Genomic DNA, 17877 nt, shown 5'->3' with positions numbered 1-17877 from the left:
TTACTTATCCTTTTTTCAATCTTGTGTAGTCCATAGAAATGACTCAATAAAGGTTCTGGAATAATAGAAAGAAAAAAAAAAAAACACAGGGGCAAGAAACATGTATGTACGATGGAACCTCAATTTTATCCTTTGCCAAAAGATCACCTAAGCTAAGCCATCATCACTTAGGTTTGGATTTCTTCCCAAATAAGTCAATTTAAAATAGAAAGAGACATGAATTAACAAACTCAAAATTCATATTTTTTTAGCAAGCTTGTAAACATACCCATGTATTTTTCTTCAACTTTTATCATACTGAAACAAAGACAAAATTAGAATAATCTGCATTTCATAAGCTACCTTCTATCTCATTTCATTTTTTAAAGATACTGAAACACACACACATGCACACACACATACACACATACGTAAATATGAAGAGAGAAAATTAGGAAAAATCGCTATATTTGTTTTTGCTTTTCTTATTTTAGGAATTTCACTAATTTTGTTCAGGTACAAGGAAATCAATCAGTTGAATTTTGCAAAGCCAAAACTTATGAGAAACAAATTTTGAGTAATGCTTTGTTATTTTTAAAATATCCAAGCAATTTACTGCTCTATAAAATTTACTCAAAATGCAGGCTTATCAGGAGAAACTATTTTCTGATCTCTTTATTTCTTATCAGACACCTTCTGAACTTTTAAATAGCATTTTCATTTTCTATGGGCTCAGCAGTAATTCTAAGAGTAAAGCATTTCACATTTAAAGCTTGCCTTTCATTCTTGTTCTTATTTTTGAAAGGACACATGGCTTTAAATTAGAAAATACAACCTATTGATACTGACAAAAAAAAAAAAAATAAGAGAAAGTTGGTTTTCCCACCTATCATGTTTGATTGCAATCCAGTTGGAAGAATTTTCTTTTCTTAAGGGCAACTAACCAGCAGGTTTTATACTGATACATTCTGGAAACATAAATTTAAGTTTGGCACTTATACTCTACAAAGTGCCTAATTCCTCTAGGATCCAGGACAAAGCTTCATTTGAGATTTGCATAATCCATCACTAATAAAAGATCACTCAGAGGCAGAAGCTGTAGGAACCCAATGTGAAGGCATTTCTTATTCACTGTGAATTGTGAACTTGGCATTTGCTTAGATTTAATAATAAAGTGGCATTAAACCTTTATTACTACATCTAGAAACATCCTGAAATTACCATATTTATGAAGTTCTGTCATATATGCTGATTTGAGTTAGCCAATATTTATTAATTTGGTTTTTTTAATAGCCATTTCCTGAGCTCCTGTTCGGAGAAGGCAATGGCACCCCACTCCAGTACTCTTGCCTGGAAAATCCCTTGGGCAGAGGAGCCTGGTAGGCTGCAGTCCATGGGGTTGCGAAGAGTCGGACATGACTGAGCGACTTCCCTTTCACTTTCATGCACTGGAGAAGGAAATGGCAACCCACTCCAGTGTTCTTGCCTGGAGAATCCCAGGGATGGGGAAGCTGTCTATGGGGTCGCACAGAGTCGGACACGACTGATGCAACTTAGCAGCAGGGCTCCTGTTAGCTGCCAAGCACCTCAGTTTTGTCCTGATATCAGTGGTTACTATGAGACAGGCCTTAAGCTCTAGAATCTCATATGCTAATAAATAAGAATGTTATATATCTCTATATCTCTACCTCCATCTACACCAAAGTCTACTAGCAGAGCAAGTGAAGTGCAAAATAAGCCTGCATGAAGGTGCTTGAATCAGAGTGGAAGTAAAATGTGGATTTGGGGGAATAATGACACACAATATTTACCAAAAACTCTGAGAACCAGCTGATGTGATAAACATTATATTGTACAGTTTCATCCTCTGGGATTTCTTCTGCTTTTTTAGGAGAACACAGAGATTTATGGGCATGAGATTCCGCTAGTGCACAGGTAAGCTAAAGGGACTGTGTTTTAGCTTTTATATGAAATGAGAGATAACAACAGAATAAGTAGAATTAGGGTCCTAGCTATTTCTGCTTTATTGACTACACCAAAGCTTCTGACTGTGTGGATCACAACAAAATGTGGAAAATTCTTAAAGAGACGGGAATACCAGACCACCCAACCTGCCTCCTGAGAAATCTGTATGCAGGCCAAGAAGCAACAGTCAGAACTGGACATGGAAAAACTGACTGGTTCCACACTGGGAAAGGAGTATGTCAAGGCTGTATATTATCATCCTGCTGATTTAACTTACATGCAGAATTCAGTTCAGTTCAGTCACTCAGTTGTGTCTGATTCTTTGCAACCCCATGAATCGCAGCACGCCAGGCCTCCTTGTCCATCACCAGCTCCTGGAGTTTACCCAAATTCATCTCCATCCAGTCAGTGATGCCATTCAGCCATCTCATCCTCTGTTGTCCCCTTCTCCTCCTTCCCTCAATCCCTCCCAGCATCAGGGTATTTTCCAATGAGCCAACTCTTCTCATGAGACCAAAGTATTGGAGTTTCAGCTTCAGCATCAGTCCTTCCAAAGAACACCCAGGACTGATCTCCTTTAGGATGGACTTGTTGGATCTCCTTGCAGTCCAAGGGACTCGCAAGAGTCTTCTCCAACAACACAGTTCAAAAGCATCAATTATTCAGTGTTCAGCTTTCTTCACAGTCCAACTTTCACATCCATACATGACCACTGAACAAACCATAGCCTTGACTAGACAGACCTTTCTTGGCAAAGTAATGTCTCTGCTTTTGAATATGCTATCTAGGTTGGTCATAACTTTCCTTCACAACACACAGAAAAGGTGTTTGATGCTGAATTATCTTTCCTTCAGGCAGCAATTGCTTGAAAGCAAAGGGCCTAGCTTACCATGTAAGTAGACAGAAATAATGTATTCTCTGGTCTATGCTGTTTTATTACTTAAAATTTTCAAAGACATAACATATGTATCTTGTAATCTCTTTTCATCTGTATTAAAATACATTAATAAGATACTTGAAGAATTATTTGCCCTGGTAAAGTGTCCTAATTATTCCCCACCTTCTAACTTGGAATGATTTATGATTGCTCAAGACAATCTTCTGGAGGGGGCAATGGCACCCCACTCCAGTACTCTTGCCTGGAAAGCCCCATGGATGGAGGAGCCTGGTAGGCTGCAGTCCATGGGGTCGCTAAGAGTCGGCACAACTGAGAGACTTCACTTTCGCTTTTCACTTTCATGCACTGGAGAAGGCAGTGGCACCCCACTCCAGTGTTCTTGCCTGGAGAATCCCAAAGACAGAGGAGCCTAGTAGGCTTCCGTCTATGGGGTCGCACAGAGTCGGTCACGACTGAAGCGACTTAGCAGCAGCAAGACAATCTTGAGAGTTCAGTTCAGTTGCTCAGTCATGTCTGACTCTTTGTGACCCTATGGACCTCAGCATGCCATGTTTCCCTGTCCATCACCAACTCCTGGAGCTTACGCAAACTCATGTCCATTGAGTCACTTATGCCATCCAACCATCTCATCCTCTGTCAACCCCTTCTTCTCCTGACTTCAATCTTTCCTAGCATTAAGGTATTTTCCAATAAGTCAGTTCTTTGCATCAGGTGGCCAAAGTATTGGAGTTTACCTTCAACATCAGACCTTCCAATGAATATTCAGGATTGATTTCCTTTAGGATGGACTGATTTGATCTCCTTGCTGTCCAAGGACTCTCAAGAGTTTTATCCAACACCAGAGTTCAAAAGCATCAGTTCTTCAGTGCTCAGCTTTCTTTATAGTCCAACTCTCACATCCATACATGACTACTGGAAAAACCAAAGTTTTGACTAGACAGGCCTTTGTCAGCAATGTCTCTGCTTTTTAATATGCTGTCTATGTTGATCATAGCTTTTCTTTCAAGGAGCAAACATCTTTTATTTTCATGGCTGTAGTCGCTATCTGCAGTGATTTTGGAGCCCAGGATAATAAAGCTTCTCACTGTTTCCATTGTTTCCCCATTATCTTAATTCCCTCCACCATAGTTTTGCCTCAGTTCAAACAATAGGGAAGGAACACAACCCTGCCCATCAGAACAAGACCCAGTTCCCCCCTCAGTTAGTCTCTCCCATCAAGACACTTTCATAACTCTCTTGTCCTTATCCATCAGAGGGCAGACAGAATGAAAACCACAATCACAGAAAACTAACCAAACTGATCACATGGACCACAGCCTTGTAAACTCGATGAAACTATGAGCCACCCCATGTAGGGCTATCCAAGATGGACGGGTCATGGTAGAGAGTTCAGACAAAATGTGGGCCACTGGAAAAGGGAATGGCAAACCACTTCAGTATTCTCTCCTTGAGAACCCCATGAACAGCATGAAAAGACAACCTTGAGAAGTCAAGGGAAAATGAGCATAGTTCAACAAAACTCTATCAAAACTGATATAGCTCTGGCTATTCTAAATCATAGAATTATTGTGTCCTTTTAGGATGTCAAAAGTCATCTAAGATATTGACACCATACATCTACCCTAGCTTCCAATGCTATAAGAACAATGTATTATTCAGTCATCCAAGATTTATGCTAAGTAATAAGGAAACAAACGTCAAAAAAAAAAAAAAAGCAATGATAACAAAACCAGCCTAAAGAAGAGGTAGTCCAAGATACCTTCCCCTGCCATATGGTTACACCAATGGCCTTTAAATATAATTCCTTCCTTTTTGAAAATTATCACATAGTAATAACAAAAAACACTGGAGGCCAAGTCTTGTTTCCAAAGTCTCCTTTGCTCTTCTCATACAATGTGACTGCAGGCAAATCTAGCTCTTATTTTAGACTTTTATTTTCTTTTTGGCAGAATTTGATGGATTTCAGAGACAAGTTTTGTATCATGAGCAAGGATTACATATTTTCCAGATCTGTAATCAACAAGATGATTTTAAATCAAAGTTTATGCTTAAAAAAAACAAGCCAGATAAAGTAAAAATAACTGTTTCTTTAAGTATAAAAAGAAATATATACATATATATAAAGAGAGAGAGAGAGGAAAGATAAACTTTCAGGACGCAGGAGACCTTTTACTTAAACTCCATGACTAAGATACTTTCATACCTCTTACTGGTTTTTGAATTTTCATTCCCAGAGTTTTCTCCCACTACTGAATGGTAGTACCAATTCTTGCCATTTACTGGTCATAAAAGTGGATAGGATCAATGGGGTAATATTTATCAAGTGCTCTGAGCTCCCTGGAAGGTAAGGTTATATAAATATCATATACTCTACTGAAGTACATAGAAGAGAACTTCCCCAGACTTTAAATTCTTCAGGGAGTAACTCACATAATGGAACCTGTCTCAGTGAAATTGAGATTAATGAAAAATAAGTGCTATTGTAAAGTTTGTAGTGTGTCATCTCAAAGTTCTGTTTGTACCATTAAAACATGGCTTTCACATTCACATTCTTTTTATAAGCAGAAGTTAATAGAAGTGACTTTGGTAAGTTTGTATTTTGACATTAAGTCAATAGCATATCAATTTTTAATAGAATGAACAAAATTAAAATAAGGTTCTTTATGTACAGTTTTGAGTAAAACAATGTGATCAGTAACCAGTCCAACTGGGCTGTCTCCTTTTAAACAAACAATAATTAATCAATTTTACCCATTCCAAAGTCTCACAGGATGCTATGTATTACAGACATCAATTAATTAATTAAGTTAAGATAAACTGAGCATACAAAGGCAAAATTAATTGAGTATAGGTTCCTGTTATTTACTAAGTATTCCTTGCTAAACAGGAAATAGATGGCCTCGCCCACACTGAATTCTTAAACTACATTACATGTAGCCAAATGTGAAATGAGAATAGCTTTTCTTTCCTCATAGTCTGAGCACCTTAAGGGGTAGACATATAATAGGAATGAGTCCACCAGGATCTTGGAAGGAAGGAACAGGTTCTCCTAAACTTTAAAACCCATGCAAGAAAAATGTACACCAAGAGACATTAAAGAATCTAAAAACTTGGGATTCCTTATTAATTTTCTGTTTTATTGATCTGTCCATTGGTGTGAGTGGGGTGTTAAAGTCTCCTACTGTTATTGTGTTACTGTCAGTTTCTCCTTTTATGTCTGTTAGTGTTTGTCTTATGTATTGAGGTGCTCCTATGTTGTGTCCTTCCTTATCTCTTGTAATCGTCTTTATTTTAAGGTCTATTTTGTCTGATATGAGGATTGCTACTCCAGCTTTCTTTTGCTTCCTATTTGCATGGAATATATTTTTCAGCCTCTCACTTTCAGTCTATATGTATCTTTAGGTCTGAAGTGGTTTTTTTGTAGACAGCATATATTGGGTCTTGTTTCTGTATCCATTCAGCTAGTGTGGGTCTTTTGGTTGGAGAATTTAATCCATTTACATTTAAAGCAATTATTGATATATATGTTCCTATAATAATCCTTAAATGATACATTAGATTAGATGGATCTCATTGATATCTTCAGGACATTCCATCCAAATGCACAAGAATACACCCTTTTCTCAAGTGTACAAGGAACATTCTCCAGGATAGACCACATCTTCTGTCACAAATCAAACCTCAGTAAACTTAAGAAAATTGAAATCATATCAAGCCATCTTCTCTGACCACAATGCTATGAGACTATATACCAACCACAAGAAAAAAACTGTAAGAAACACAAACACACAGAGATTAAACAACACTTTTCTAAACAATCAACAGATTACTGAAGAAATCAAAAGGGAAATAAAAAAAAATTCTAGAAACAAATGAAAATGAAAACATGGCAACTCAAAACTTATGAGATGCAGCAAAACAGTTCTAAAAGGGAAGTTTATAGCAATGCAATCTTACCTCAAGCAACAAAAATACATCAATTAGACAGCCTAACGTTATACCTAAAACAACTGGAAAAAGAAGAACAAAAATACCCAAAATTAGTGTAAGGAAAGAAATCATAAACATCTGAACAGAAATAAATGAGAAAGAAATGAAAGAAACAATAGTAAAGATTAATAAAATTAAATCTGGTTCTTTGAGAAGATAAACAAAACTGACAAGCCTTTAGCCAAACTAATTAAGATAAAAAGAGAGAAGAATCAAACAAACAAAATTAGAAATGAAAAAGGAGAGGTTACAATAGACAATGCAGAAATACAAAGGATCATAAGAGACTATTATGAACAACTGTATGGCAGTAAACTGGATAACCTGAAAGAAATGGACAGATTGTTAGAAAAGTTGATCTTCCAAGACTGAACAAGGGAGAAATAGAAATTATGAAGAACCCAGTTACAAGCACTGAAATTGAAGCTGTGATCAAAATCTCCCAAAACACAAGAGTCCAGGACCAGATGGCTTCACAGGAGAATTCTATCAAAGATTTAGAGAAGAGTTAATGCCTATCCTTCTAAAACTCTTTCAAAAAATTGCAGAGGAAGGAACACTTCCAAACTCACTCTATGAGGCCACCATCACCCTGATATCAAAACCAGACAAAGACAACACAAAGAAAGAAAAATAAAGGCCAATATCACTAATGAACATAGATGCAAAAATCCTCAACAAAATTTAATAAACAGAATTCAGGAACACATCAAAAAGCTCATACACCATGATCAAGTTAGGTTTATTTTAGGAATGCAAGGATTCTTCAACATAATCAAACCAATCAATGTGATCAACCATATTAACAAATTGAAAGATAAAAACCATATGATAATCTCAATAGATGCAGAAAAAGCCTTTGACAAAATTGATCTATAGCAAAGGAGGCAGGAATACACAATGGGGAAAAGAATCTCTTCAGTAAGTGGCATTGGGAAAAATGGACAGCTGATTATAAAAGGATGAAATTAGAACATTTTCTCACACCACATACAAAAGAAACTAAATTGATTAAAAACCTAAATAAAAGAAACAATTAAACTCCTATAAGAAAATAAAACAGTATACCCTTTGACATGAAAGTGAAAGTGAATAGGTTTTAGCTTTTTTTTTTTTGGCTTCTGTCTCCTCAAGCAAAGGAAACAGGAACAAAAATTAACAAATTGGACTCAATAAAGCTTAAAAGTTTTTGCACATTGAAGGAAACCATCAGCAAAATGAAAGTACAACCTACTGAATGGGAGAAAAATATTTGTGAATGATATTACTGTCAAGACTTAATACCCAAAATATAAAGAACTTACACAACTCAATATCAGTAAAACAAACAATCTGATTTTAAAAAATGGACAGAGGACTCGAATAGGCATTTTTCCAAAGAAGACATACAGATGACCAATAAGCACTCAAAATTCCTTTGAGTCATAATAAAGTTTCCAATAATATAGAGAGGTTAGCAGTGTTACTGTGATTAAGATCCTAGATCATCTGGCATTAAATATATAAATTGTGGCTCTCCAGAGAAATAAAATCAATATGAGAAAATACACACACAGATTTATTACAAGAAATTGGCTAATGCAAATATGGAAGCTTGAAACTCTCAAGATTTGTACAATAAATCAGCAAACCAGATACCCATGAAAACTGAGGATTTAATTCAAGTTTGAGTTCAATAAAGGCCTGAGAAATGGTGTAGTTCCAGTCCAAACGGCAGTAGCTTGGGACTCAAGAAGAGAAAATGCTTAAGTTTGAGTCCAAAGGCAGGAAAAAATCCAATGACCAAGTTCAAAGGCAATCAGACAGAAAGAATTCTGTTACCTGGGGAAAGAATTTTTGTTTAATTCGCGTTTTCATCTGATTGGATTGGATGAGGGCCACCTACTTTAAAGAGGGAAATCTGCTTTTCTCAGTGTACCAATTTAAATGTTAGTCTCACCCAAAAAACTCTCACAGACGTATCCAAAATAATGTTGACTCGATATCTGGGTATCCTGTGGCTTAGTAAAGTTGACACAAAAAATTAATCATCACACACGAAGAGTGTTGAAAAACCAGCTGAGAGAGTAGAAAACAGTAACAAAAGAGAATTTTGGCAGGTTTTAGTCCAGATAAATTCTGAGACAATAGCCTATGCCCAGAGTGCAACTTTCACCTGTTTGCAGTTTGCAGAGCAGAATTAATATTTAAGACTGTAGTGTCTAGGATCAGGCAGATATGATTTTAAATGTTAGTTCAGTTCAGTTCAGTCGCTCAGTCATGTCTGACTCTTTGCGACCCCATGAATCGCAGCACGCCTCCCTGTCCGTCACCAACTCCTGGAGTTCACTCAGATTCAGGTCCATCGAGTCAGTGATGCCATCCAGCCATCTCATCCTCTGTCGTCCCCTTCTCCTCCTGCCCCCAATCCCTCCCAACATCAAAGTCTTTTCCAAGGAGTCAACTCTTCACATAAGGTGGCCAAAGTACTGGAGTTTCAGCTTTAGCATCATTCCTTCCAAAGAAATCCCTGATCTCCTTCAGGGCTGATCTCCTTCAGAATGGACTGGTTGGATCTCCTTGCAGTCCAAGGGACTCTCAAGAGTCTTCTCCAACACCACGGTTCAAAAGCATCAATTCTTTGGTGCTCAGCTTTCTTCATAGTCCAACTTTCACATCCATAGATGACTACTAGAAAAACCATAGCCTTGACTAGACGGACTTTAGTCGGCAAAGTAATGTCTCTGCTTTTGAATATGCTACCTAGGTTGGTCATAACTTTTTTCTTCCAAGGAGTAAGCGTCTTTTAAGTGTTAGTAGATTTACTTAATAGGGCATTTAGTAAACAACGCTGAAGCATGTTTTCCTTATATATAAAATGGAAAATGTAATAATATCTGCCTCATGAGATTTCTAAAATAAATATAATATACATAAAACACTCAGAACATTGATAACATAAATCTAACAAATGAATTTTCAGGTGTTGTTAACATATGTATCATTATCATTATTTGAATGAACAGGTTGGATCTCTTAGAAATACTCAAGATGAAGGAGAAATCCACTTCATTGAATACCTTCTCAGGAATGGACTTATTTTCATTTTAATGGATTTGCTCACATATTTCTTTTCCTTTTAGAAATTGTACTTTTTTTGTAGAAATCAATAGTCTACAACAAACAGATATCTCTAAAACAATACAGCTCACATATTCCTGCAAAGCTTAGCTGATCCTCCCAGTATTTATTATGTATCTGATTGAGTGGAGTAAGTAATCCTCTTGTTACATTTAAAAATAAAATAACAGCTTTGGTCTGATAATGTCACAAAAGATTTTATAGCACAAGAAAGGCATGAGCTGCTTTTGATGGAAACTGATATCATAGAATGGAAGAGAATTAGAAGTGATATTTCCCATGTCTTTGCTCATGGTCTACTAAGTAATGATTTTCTTATATCATAGGGTATCCATTTCTCTTTCTCCTAAATGAAAAATCTAGCAGAAATACAAAATGAGGGTTTTAAAAAATCAATTGCGAACAGTACTGTACGTGTTCACTGACTTTATTCTTATCTGCAAATAACGGCATTTTTTGAATTCTTGCTGGGGTAGAGGTGGTAAAGTAGGTGTACTACAAGGCTAAGTTCCCCCAGAGTTGGCATGTGGATGCTACAGTCCAAAGATCCACAAGCCAAAAGATGTCTGGGGAGCACTGAGTCATTATCTGATGGCTTCACGAGAGTACTTGCTTTGGCAAATCAGTAGTGAGTTATCTAGGTGGAAGTTGGCAAAAAATAAATTTTCTGAGCAGTGCAGTAGAATGTAGAGTTAGGAGACAGACTCCAGAAACATACAGCTTAAGGTTTCCATCCTGGATCCAGCATGGAACAGTTATCGAACAATTTGTGTGTTATTCTCACACTTAAATTTCCTTATGGGTGTACTTCCCATATTTCAGATCACTTCAAGAAGATAATATATGTAAAATTCCTGACAATTATTGTTTAACTTTTTTATTTTATAGAACCCACCTACACAAACATTTTCATTAGGGAGTAGAAACTCACATCTTAGATTGTAGAACAGACAGGCTTGTTCATGATGTCATCATCATTTTCTTTGACTTCAGGACACCAGGCAGTAAGTTGAATTTGGAATAACCCAACTAAGGGGATTCAGTAGCCATTTGTTTTTTTTTTATATTGCTAAAAGTTTATCATAGACCACGTGAGGATGGAATAAGCCTCAGAGACAGAGGCCATGACTATGACTCATGGAAAATACCACACTGGTATCCTGATATCTTGCCAATCTTCTTCTGTCTTCTTGGAATCTGCTTCACCTCCCGGAGGAAGCTACGGGATCTCCAAGGGGGCAAAATCGCAAGCCAAGTTCATACTCAGCAATGCTCGTCACCTGCTTCAGAGCAGGTAAAGGGCTAACTGTAGCCGATTAAGTGTTGGAAGATGTCACATCAGGTTTAACTTTATTTTCCTGAAGTCTTCATAAGGATAGCCAGAACAAAAAAATGTTAAATCTTGTCTTGGAATTCAAAAGACACAGCATACAGGTGTAATACAAAAGGAATGGGGAATACAAAAGGAAAAATAGCACAGATACTGTGAACTATAGAGATGAAATGTAGCATGTCGACCAGTAGTGTTTCTGCTTCTTGCACCCCCACCTCCAATAACCATGAGACCAACAGGATGTGCAGTGACATCCTCTAGATGTTTGAGGTAATGTTGGAAAGGACAATGGTCTGAACCTTCACCCAAGTCTGGCCCATCCAGAAATCCAGTTGGAAATATTAGGATGATTTCTGCTTCCAAATATGAAGGTGAAGAAGCAAAGAATGATGTGGAAATCCCATGTTTCCATGAATTCAGGTAAAGTCACACCATTTTGACAAGGAGACGGTTTTCACTCATCTCAAGGATGTAACCTCTCTCAAGCAGAATCACTAACAATGCTATAGGATATGAATTATTTAGGAATTAGACCAATTCGGGGAAGAAATGGGGAAGTGAAAGTCTAAAAGTGTGAGGGAGTGGTAGGGGTTAGAAGATGAAGGAAAAGAATGACTAATTAGTATTAATTAATACTAATTAATTGATTAGTTATAACCAAGCATTTCCAGAGCCAGAAGTAAGATCATGAATGGGGCAACTTGTGCAAAGGTCTATAGGAATATGTTTCCTCATACACCAGCCTCTGTGGGTCCACAGTTGAAAGTGTGGTGGTGGGGTCAATGATGCTTTTTGTCAGCAAAGCCAGAAGCTGGGAAGAAAAACTGCATATAGAGCAGAAGAAAGTGAAAACAAACTGAAATCCACTTATTACCTCTAGGTCTCCTTGACTGCATCTGACTGCAAAAATACCTTCAGAAGCAGTGGTTACTGATTCACTTTTGTCTTAGAAACTATGCATACATTTTTCTTGTGGCCAATTCTAGTTGGGTAACATACAGGGATGCAGTTCTAGGTATAACAAAAGTGACACAACACAGTTAACAGGCCAAGCCAGGATTGAATGGCAGACTAAAAATATAGCAGTAGAGGAATGTGGATGACATTTGTTTTTTGAGTGAAAGACTTATAGCTGCCCAGGTCTCCAATGTCATGGAAATTAGTTGATGTTCAGTCACTAAGTCATGTCTGACTCTTTGGGACCCCATGCACTGCAGTACGCAAGGCTGCCCTGTCCTTTATCTCCTGGAATTTGCTCAAACTCATGTCCACTGGGTCAGTGATGCTATCCAATCATATTATCTTCTGTTGCCCCCTTCTTTGACCTTCAGTTTTTCCCAGCATCAGGGTCTTTCCCAACGAGCTGGCTTTCACATCAGGTAGCCAAAGTATTAGAGATTCATGAAAACGGAAAGACTCTGGCAGACAAATCCCAGAGAGCCAACAAGAATCAGTTCAGTTCAGTTCAGTCGCTCAGTCGTGTCCCACCTCTTTGTGACCCCATGAATCGCAGCATGCCAGGCCTCCCTGTCCATCACCATCTCCTGGAGTTCACTCAGAATGGCCAAGGTTAAAAGAGCCAATTTTTTGAAGTCATCTGCTTTTGGTATCATTACTGGGTTAACAATCAAATGAGACCAAGTTCAAGAATATTCTCAAAACTCACACACACACACATACACAAACCCTCTGGCTCTATAATACCGAAGAAAACTTTTGTTGCAGTAGAGTCACCTAAGGGACTTCCTTGAGGCTGTCAAATACTAAATGTACATGACCTTTTCCCTTGGGTGTACAGCCATCCATGATTTTGTCAAGCTCTTTTTGCAGTAAAGTCTTTTGCAGTAAAGTCCAACCAAGGATGGAGGAAGCTTGGTGATGAAAATATAAAATGGACTACTAGGGTTGAATATAAATCACAAATTTAAATGACAAAAAAATAACGAGAACTGCTACATTGAACTAAGGTAACTTGAATTAGCAAGATCAATTTTCCCAATACTAAGAAACAGCCTCCTGAGGTAATGTGAATCTAAAGAAAGTGAGAATTTTAAACAAATCTATGACTCTACACTGTTGCAGTCACCATGCAGACCTCCTTGAGGCCATGTCATAAATGCTAAATGGATGTGACTTCTTTCCCTTGAGTACACTGCTAAGCATGAGCTTGCCAAGTTCATCAGCCCCCTGCTTTAGGCTTCTAAGCTGCTCTCATAAGGACCAGCCTCTGAAACTAAGTCTGTTTCCCTAGCCCCAGTCAATCAGGTACACACCTAGTCCTTTTTATCATCAAAGCCTGGTGATGCTATAGCCCCAGCCTGCTTTGCCTCAGAGTCTGCTCCCAATATGACATTTATAGAAGCCAAAAGAACGTTTTCCTTCAATGGTTTACATTCCGATGACTGACACTAAGTCTTAAATATCTGCTCAGTTTGGAGACTTTCCATTGGCTTAAAACTTCTCTTATACAAAATGGAAAGTGATTTCTTCTTAAATATGGGTAAAATCCTGTGCCATATTCAGAGAGATTAAGAAGCTTAGAAAAGCATTTTGTCACAAGAATTCTGCAAAGGAAGTTATCTAATTGTGCAATTCTAATAATTTACAGAGGGGGCTCTTTAAAAAATTTCTCCACCTGTTCAGGTCAAAGGGTATACTACGAAGCATAATTTGAGTTTATATAAGAAATGGACACCAAGAGTAAAAAAATAGAAATACTCTGATCAAACAAGCCTGCTGATTGCTTCCGTAGATCCCCAAAAATCACTTGTGCATGCTTCCAGTAGATTATTAAAGAGACCAAAATAGAACCACTCACTATCTTTATTAACTTGGAACATCATAATTCTAAACAACACTAGAAATGAATCTAAACTCTAGAAATAGGCCAGATCTCCAGTTACAATGTCTATTTTTATAAAAGAATAATGAGATAAAATATGAAAAAATTTAAATCAGCTGGACAAAATTACATCATACATCTTTTGAAATCTAGATATGATTAAATTGATAAAGGCTGCAATGCTTCTTTAACAACTAATTCTGTGTATTATATTGCTAGATGTTTTCCTCTCAAAATATAATCCAAGGAAAATGAAAGAAAACATAAATTTTAGTGGCAAGTAGGGAAAATATATTGATATATTTCCTTTAGGTAACACTATCCAAATTGCTAGATAAGATCAGTCTAGGGAAAATAGAAATTATAAGAAGCAAGATTATTGATTTTTAAGAAAGTTGTAAAAATAATTTGGATGAATATGAATTCAGATGATCCTGATTCTAAACCAAGAAAGTCCAGTTGTGAATCATTTTTTATCAGGCCCATTCATAGCTGTTGGGAAAAAGTATTTTGTTGTCTATATTGTGTCATTTGAAGGATGATTAGAAAGTCACTCCTTTCCAAAATATCTCTTATCAACAGCTACCACTATGTTTGAAATATCATCATAAATTTATTCTTTTGGTAGAAACATCACTTCCTCTTTGCAAAGAAATCAATATTTATAATAACATGACTAATTACATTTTGCTGAGCATTTAGTATGTGCCAGAAATTCTGTTAAATGTCAAGTGAATCATTTCAAATAACCATTGGAATAAATCTATGAGGAAAGCATTATCTTCATCTGACAAAAGAAAAGAAAAAGGGCATGAAGAAGTTAAATAATTTACCAGATGTCACACAGCTGAACAGTGGTGGTACTTCATGTTCTAATTCTTTGAGACTAACTTGATGCTTTGGATGTATATTTGTCTTTTGAAGCACACTTCATGTTTTGGGTGTCAAAACTGTATCCCTCAATATGAAGACTTATGGGCTTCCTAGGTGGCTCAGTGGGTAAAGAATCTGTCTGCAGTGCAGGAGCTACAGGCAAACACAAGTTCAATCCCCAGGTCAGGAAGATCCCCTAGAGAAGGGCATGGCAACCCACTCCAGTATTCTTGCCTAGAAAAAGCCATGGACAGAGGATCTTGGTGGACTACAGTCCATTAGGTTGCAAAGAGTCAGACACCGCTGAAGCAACTGAGCACACACACATGCATGAGGCCATCTATGATTACCACAGGCAGATCTAGTCCCTAGACCAGCTGTTCTATAATAGCTCAGTTATATTATTTGAAATGGTTTTCCATTTCCGTATCCCTTACTAGATTGTATTTTGCTTGGGCAGTGAACACATCTTTTTTTATAGTTGTTGCTGTTACTGTCACTATTATTACAATCATCATTATTATTGCTATTCTTAGTGTTCTCAGAATTGAATGCAAATATCACCTGCATATTTAATGTTTCACACATGTTCTCTGAATGAAAGTATGTAAAATTAAATTAATATTGGCATTTCTTATAAGGGTTCATGTTGCTTTCTGTCATGATTAGTGAAACTTCAAGTAATATGAAAAACCTGAATGCTTAAGATATTAACAGATATTCCATATTTAGTCATAAGCAAAAAAGATCAAAAGGGTATCAGAATCCTCTTTGGCTTTACATTGGAACGGACGTGCTTTTTGCTGGATAGATCACAATGTCCTGATCACACAGTGTAGACAGTGATGACAAAGAAGAGTAGTTGAAATTTCCAACTATTAGAGAAATGCAGTTTAAAACTACAATGAAATATCACCTCACATCAGTCAGAATGGCCCCCATTCAAAAGTCTCCAAATGACAAATTCTGAAGAAGATGTGAAGAAAAGAAAGACCTCCTCCAGTGTTGGTAGAAGTGTAAACTGGTGCAGCCACTATGCAAAACAACTGGAGGTTCGTCAAAAAACTTACAAATGAGTTGCCATATGATCCAGCAATCCCACTCCTGGGCATTTATCTGAATAAAACTCTAAATCAAAAAGATATATGCACCCCAATGTTCATAGTATCACTATTTACAATAGCCAACACAGAGAAAACACCTAAATGACCACTGAAAGATGAATTCATAAAGAAGATATATACATATACACACTATATAGATAGAGATAGAGATATATATATATAGATAATGGGATACTATCTGGCCGTAAGAAAGAATGAAATAATGCTATCTGCAGCAATATGGATGAACCTGGAGACTATTAGTTTAAGTGAAATAAGTTAGAAAAACAAATACCAAATGATACCACTTATATGTGGAATCTAAAATGTGAAAAAAATGGACTTATTTAAGAAACAGACTCACAGACGTAGAAAACAAACCTAAGGTTACCAAAGAGGAAACAGGGTGGGGGAGAGAGAATTAGGAGTTTGGGATTAGTAGATACCAACTAATATACATATAAAATAGATAAATAAGGTCCTATTGTATAACACAGGGAAATATACTGTCATAAGCCATTTTGGAAAAGAATATGAAAAATATATGCATTATATATATATATATATATATATATATATATATATATATATAATCACCTTGATGTATACCAGAAACTAACATAATAGTTTAAATCAATTATATTTCAATAAACAAAAGTGGTTAGAGCCTTTGGTTACAATTGGTGGATTCAACCCTCATGGCTAACTCCATTTCAGCCTGAAATCTGAACAAAATAAATTGGAGAAATAATAAACATAAATCACCAGTAAAGAAGCTGCTGCAGTGCAGGAGATGCAAGAGACGCAGATTCTATCCCTGGGTTAGGGAGAGCCCCTAGAGAAGGAAATGCTAATCCACTGCAGTATTCTTGCCTGGAGAATCCCATGGAACAAGCAGCCTGGAGGGCTACAGTCCATGGGGTTGCAAGAGTTGGACGTGACTAAGCAACTAAACTACCACCATAAGGGAAAAATTAGCAGGAAGCAGAACCACTTCTGGTCCACATTCTATCTGGTGAAATTTTAAGCTCTCTGATTTTTTTCTCTGTGAACCTAATAATGACTCCTTGGCAATAGATTATTTAACTGAGTTCGTTTGTTTCTGGCCTATGTCATGTCCCTTCGGTTTCTGTAACTGAACCTGCCAAACCTGCAAGTCATCTTATGAACTGACGTCATGAATGCTACTTAGCTAGTCATCATTCTAATAGTGGCAGTGGCCACAAGCAGTTATCTCAAACCACTTTTTGTCTTCTTGAAATTCTTATGATCTTATGATCTTAATGTCTTATGATCTTCCTTATTGCCATCAGCAAGCATACTTACTCTTTCCTAATTATTTAATCTGTGGTGACAGAAGGATGAGTTGCTATTTGTTAGATGTGCTGAGTACATTCTATAGTTGCTAGGTGATACCAACCAGCACTAGCCTAAAATACATAATAATCTTCAGATTAAATTTTCTTGTTAGTTTTTCTTTAAACAGCACAAAGCACCTGGACCAGAGTGATTGAGACTGCATTATAAAATTCCTTGGATTCAAGAAACGTTCTGATTGGTGCACAGACCAACGTAAAGGGTAGATTAATCTTTGTGAACCACTAGTTCAGCTGAAGCAGCTGCTCATATTTTAAATGCTAACATCATCATATTCTATCACACAGAAGTATGATTTTCCTAAGAATGAAGATATCCAAAAGAGAAGCTAATAAGGCATATCTAAGCAGGGTGTTTGGTAATCATGAGATAACACTCTGGAGGGATTAGAAGCATG

The sequence above is a fragment of the Ovis aries genome, chromosome 6 (genome assembly GCF_016772045.2).
Source record: "Ovis aries strain OAR_USU_Benz2616 breed Rambouillet chromosome 6, ARS-UI_Ramb_v3.0, whole genome shotgun sequence".
Classification (NCBI taxonomy): Eukaryota; Metazoa; Chordata; class Mammalia; order Artiodactyla; family Bovidae; genus Ovis; species Ovis aries.
This window is presented reverse-complemented; position numbering follows the sequence as displayed.